The 6,000-nt window shown below is 48.5% G+C and overlaps 1 protein-coding gene across 1 annotated transcript in view; it reads right to left on the reverse strand.

Annotated features, from left to right (window-relative positions):
* NCK2 (NCK adaptor protein 2) overlaps positions 1–5,388 on the reverse strand; it is a 79,629-nt gene extending 74,241 nt beyond the window's left edge. The window contains exon 1 of the mRNA XM_075336456.1: positions 5,172–5,388. The gene's annotated coding sequence lies outside the window, so the exon portion shown is untranslated. The remainder of the gene's footprint in view (positions 1–5,171) is intronic.
* Positions 5,389–6,000: the final 612 nt, after the last annotated feature.

The raw sequence follows: 6,000 nt of genomic DNA on the forward strand, positions 1-6,000 counted from the left end.
CAGAGGTTTCTGATCACATGTGGGGTATTGGCGCGTTCATAAGAAAGTGGGGAACAAGTTTTGGGGTCCATTTTGTTGTGTTATTTCTTCTAAAAGTGAATAAATTTGGGTTAGAGCAACATTTTTAGGTAAAATTTAATTTTTGCTTTTTTTTCATTCCACATTGCTTTTGTTCATGTGAAGCACCTGAAGGGTTAATAAACTTCTTGAACGTGGTTTTGAGTACTTTGGGGGGTGCAGTTTTTATAATGGTGTCACTTTTGGGTATTTTCTATCATCTAGGCCTCTCAAAGTCACTTCAAATGTGATGTGGTCCCTAAAAAAATGGTTTTGTAAATTTTGATGTAAAAATGAGAAATCGCTGATAAACTTTGAACCCCTCTAACTTCCTAACAAAAAAAAATGTTGTTTCCAAAATTGGTCTGATGTAAAGTAGATAAGTGGGAAATGTTATTTATTAACTATTTTGTGTCACAGAAATCTCTGGTTTAACGGTATAACAATTCAAAAGTTGAAAATTGCAAAATTTTCAAAATTTTTGCCAATATTCAATTTTTTTCATAAATAAACGCAAAAAATATTGTCCTAAATTTGGTACTAACACGAAGTCCAATATGTGACGAAAAAACAATCTCAGAATCACCGGGATCCGTTGAAGCGTTCTAGAGTTATAACCTCATAAAGTGACACTGGTCAGAATTGCAAAATTTGGTCTGGTCATTAAGGTGAAAATTAGCTCCGTCACTAAGGGGTTAAACCTAGGCCCTCCCTAAATTTAAACATTTATTTTTGGTCTGCCAATCAACCTTTATTTTTTCATACTATATTATAGTGGAGTGTTCGGCTATGTGCACAAGTTCAGTATTTGGTGAAGACATTCTCTGCACCAAATCTGCATCTTCTGCTAGAAAAACGTACGAAAAAACGTAGTACGCGTTGGCCATGTGTTTTTCATAATGAAGTCAATGGGTGGAAGGGCTGAAAAATGCAGGCAAAAACACACCAGGAATTGACATGCTGCAGATAATTTTCTGCACCAAATCTGCAATGAAAAAATATGCACTGCGCACAACCCATTGACTGTGCTGGCATAAGCACAGGCATGCAGATTTGTGACTATACTGCACCAAGAACCCATAACGAAATGCAGTGTGTGCACATGGCCTTAGATCACCCAAGTCAGAGGACAACCATAATGACCATTTATTTATTGGCCAAGTAAGGGTTGTCTCCCAGCTTTGATAACTCACACGTGCCCCATACACATTAGATGAACAGTTAGGGTACGTGCCCACAATCAGTGTTTGCAGCGTTTGGATGTAGCGTGTTTTCGCTGTGTCCAAAACGCTGCGTTGTACAGTACAAGCATAGTGGATGGAATTTCTAAAAATCTCGTGCCCACTGTGCTTGTTTTTTCCGCAGCAAATACTGACCTGCGGTGCGGCTTTCCATGTCAATTGTTTGCTGCGGATTCGCATGCGTCCTCCGTAGGGAGAACACAAGTGAGAGACCAAAGTACACTGAACCCTAATCGTGGGTACAAGCAGCTGCAGTCTCCTGCATTCTCCTACGGAGGAGACTAGCAGCCCCGCAGGTCAGGACACTGCGAGTCCTGATCGTGGGCACATACCCTTAATGTGTATGGAGATTCCTGACTCTCCCAATGACAAGTTAACATGACCAGATGAAAAATTGTCTGCTTTGCATCCAGATTAGGGAAGAAAAAAAAAAAAAAAAAAGTAGCACAATTTCTGTGAATAAAGTTTACGATTAAAACCCAATTTCCTATGTTCTGAACTGCAAGGTATCTGTAAAAATCAGATGTTATATGGCTGATCTGTATAGGATCTGATTTTTTGGGGAGCAAACGCATAGACCCATGTTTTTGTGCAGATATCTGAGCAGCCTAATTGAATCACAGTGGACCTTGTGCGGCCTGCACGATGTCAGGTTTGTTTGGGTTTTTTTTTCTAAGAACAGCATTTGCACCAAAACAAAGTTCATGTGAATGTAGCCCATATGGCAATTTTGAGAAGAATGGTTAAGGCTGCTTTCACACATCCGGCTTGAGCTGTGCGGCTCAATCCGGCTGTGCAAGCTATGCAACGGATGCGGTGAAAACACCGCATCCTTTGCATACGTTTTTCCCATGCGGCCCGTCCGGTTTTTGCCGCTTGCGGCATGCTACTGAGCATGCGCAGTGGCAAAAACCGCATGCGGCGGCCGGATGTGTTTTTTGCCGCATCGCGCCGAATCCGGCCGCCATAGACATGCATTGAAAAATGCGCCGCATCGGCCAAATGCGGCGCGATGCTGTTTTTGCCGTGCCAGGCAACGTTCCATCCGGCCACCGCATCGGCTAAATCTGCCGCATGCGGCAAAAACCGGATGGAACGCAAGGCCATGCGGCACAATGCGGCACTAATTAAAGTCTATGCAGAAAAAACGCAACCGGCAGCAAAAAAAAAACGGTTGCGATTTTCCTGCAAAGTGCCGAATTGTGCCGCATTGCAGAAACCGGAGGTGTGAAAGCAGCCTAAAGAGGTAGAATATTGATTAGTCACGTTGGATTTCCCCTTGCCTGACACTTCACTCCCATTCCAGGAAGACAGGGTCTGTTCCATCGTAAGAAAATCAAAGTGAGGCAAAAGGAGTTCCAGCAGCTATAATGCTGGCAGAATGCAAGTCAAGTGGAAATGCCCGCTCATAAAGAGTGGATTGCATACTAGATTACAAAGCATGAGAACAGGGACAGATCCCGGGCATATTAGGCTAGCTTGTGTCATTGTATCTTGTTGCAGGAGAGGAGGCCAGCAATACCATACTTTGATTTGGGCTAAATGACAAAAACAGCTTAATAGAATTTTTTTCTAACAGCAAAATATTTTAAGCTCTTATGAAAAACTGCATACTTCTACGAGAGGTGTTCTATCTTGCCTGACCCCTTATAAACATGCACACTCCGATCAGCCGAGCATGCTTATGTCATTAGGGAGTAGGTGATAAGCAGCTGTCCACACAATTCTACAGGGATTATATCTTTCAGGACAAAGGATTATTGATGGATAACAGTCAGGCATCTCCCATAAAGTCAAGATTGCCAGCTCAGGCTGCACAAGAGTAAAGGGTGCTTTACACGCTGTGACATCGCTGGCGATCTCGTTAGTGATTTAACACACCAGATCGCACATACGATTTACCGAGATCGCACATGTGTCCGGCGCTATAAAAATGACCTATGTGCGATCTGGCGTGTCATATCGCTAACGAGATTGCTAGCGATATCGCAGCGTGTAAAGCACCCTTAATGTAGAGGTTGGGCACATACATTGCGCCAGCGAGGAAGAATGACACCTGGTAATTGTTTTCTCCTATACAGCACAATGGGTCTGTATTATTCCAAGCTGTGGGGCACCACAAGGTGGGTGGTGCGAGGGAAGAAGTGCCACAGACTACCCATGAGATGTCCCCTACAGAGCAAGCTCTCACCACCCCCAGGCTAATGGGCTCCTCAAGGTGGGTGAGACGCCACCTATAGATCCAGCCTTCACCACCCCTATACTAATGGAAACCACAATACGGGTGTGAGGGGAGCGGTGTCACAGACTTCCCATATATAACCAGCTCTCACCACCTCTAGGCTAATGGCCACCACAAGGTCGGTATGAAGGGATTGGTGCCACAGACTACCCATGAGATGTCCCCTATATATCCCACTGGCACCATCCCCAGGCTAATGCACACCATAAGGTGGGCATGAGGCGAACAGTGCCACAGACTAACCCATGAGACATCCCCTATAGAGTCAGCTCTCACCACCACAGGCTAATGGGCACTGTAAGGTGGGTGTGAGGGGAACAGTGCCACAGACTAACCCATGAGACATCCCCTATAGAGTCAGCTCTCACCACCACAGGCTAATGGGCACTGTAAGGTGGGTGTGAGGGGAGCAGTGTCACAGACCACCCATGAGACATCCCCTTTAGAGCTAGCTGTCACCACCCCCAGGCTAATGGGCACCTCTAGGTTGGTATGAAGGGATTGGTGCCACAGACTACCCATGAGATGTCCCCTATATATCCCGTGGACACCATAAGGTGGGTGTGAGGGGAGTGGTGCCACAGACTACACATGAAATGTCCCGTATAGAGCCAGCTCTCACCGCTACAAGCTAATGAGCACTACAAAGTGGGTGTGAGGGGAGCGGTGCCACAGACTACCAATCAGTCCCCTTCTCACCACCCCCAGGCTAATGGGCACTACAAAGTGAGTGTGATGGGAGCGGTGCCACAGACTACCCATGAGATGTCCTGAATAGAGCCAGTTCTCACCATGCCCAGACTAATGAGCACCACAAGGTTGGTGTGAGGGGAGCAGTGCCACAGACTACCCATGAGAGGTCTCCTATTGAGCCAGTTCTCAGCACCCTGGGCTAATGGCACCACAAGGTGGGCGTGAGGCGAACAGTGCCACAGACTAACCCATGAGACATCCCCTATTGAGTCAGCTCTCACCACCACAGGCTAATGGGCACTGTAAGGTAGGTGTGAGGGGAGCAGTGCCACAAGCTACCCATGAAAAGTCCCTAGAGAGCCAGCTCTTACCACCCCCCAGGATAATGGGGGCCACAAGGTGGGTGTGTGGGGACCAGTGCCACAGACTACCCATCAGTCCCCTTCTCACAACCACAAGGTGGGTGTAAGGGGAGCAGTGCCACAGCCCACCCATGAAAAGTCCCTATAGAGCCAGCTCTTACCTCCCCAGGTTAATGGGGGCCACAAGGTGGGTGTGTGGGGACCACTGCCACAGACCACCCATACTATGCCCCCTGTAGAGCCAGCTCTTACCACCCCAGGCATTCCCACGTTGTGTGATGTGTACACCCGCCGTACCAGGGCAGACGTGCCAATACATGTGATGGCAGCTCCACCATGTCCAAAACTTCCAGCAGCCGGAAAGTTTGGAGCCGCACACCCGCGCCATATCCTGGGGACACATCTGTGCAGCCTCTGTCACCGGAGGGGACCTGACAGGGAGAGACCCCCGGGGAGGAGAAGTGGGGGGAGGGGAGGCCGCCTAACAAAGGCTGGCATATCGGGGCACCTGACGGGGCGGCCCACTGTACCAGGCCTCGGGGGCACAGCTGGCTCCATCATCTCCATCACACTCACCTCCGTCCGCACCGCGCACAATGCTGCTCGCTTTGTTTGCCGGAACCCACGGTCCCAGGCCCGGCTTCTCCCACGGCTCTTCCTGTCGGTGGCTGCTCACTTTCCTCCCTTCTATGTCTCCCTCTCTCTTTCCTTCACCTTCTCCTGGCAGTTCTCTCCGGCCAACCGACACGGCGCGCACCCCGTCACCTCCCGCCGGCGCGTGCATGAATCCGCGAGCCCGCGCCTTCCACAAGCAGTCACCTGACAGCGGTACTCTCCCGGGACCCTGCGTCACGTGACCGGCACGGTGATAACGGCTCCCCTCACTAAATCTCATGTCCCGACATATTAGTGTGCCCTGTGCCCTCCACTAACCCTCATGTACCAACATATTAGTGCGCATTCCACTAACCCTCATGTACCAACATATTAGTGCACACTCCACTAACCCTCATGTACCAACATATTAGTGCACACTCCACTAACCCTCATGTTTCCACAAATTAGTGTACCCTCCGCTAACCCTCATGTCCCGACATATTAGTGTGCCTTTCGCTTACCCTCATGTCCCGACATATTAGTGTGCCCTCCACTAACCCTCATGTACCAACATATTAGTGTGCCCTCCACTAACCCTCATGTACCAACATATTAGTGTGCCCTCCACTAACCCTCATGTACCAACATATTAGTGTGCCCTCCACTAACCCTCATGTACCAACATATTAGTGCGCATTCCACTAACCCTCATGTACCAACATATTAGTGCGCACTGCACTAACCCTCATGTTTCCACAAATTAGTGTACCCTCCGCTAACCCTCATGTCCCGACATATTAGTGTGCCT

Source organism: Anomaloglossus baeobatrachus, chromosome 2 (assembly GCF_048569485.1).
Source record: "Anomaloglossus baeobatrachus isolate aAnoBae1 chromosome 2, aAnoBae1.hap1, whole genome shotgun sequence".
Taxonomy (NCBI): Eukaryota; Metazoa; Chordata; class Amphibia; order Anura; family Aromobatidae; genus Anomaloglossus; species Anomaloglossus baeobatrachus.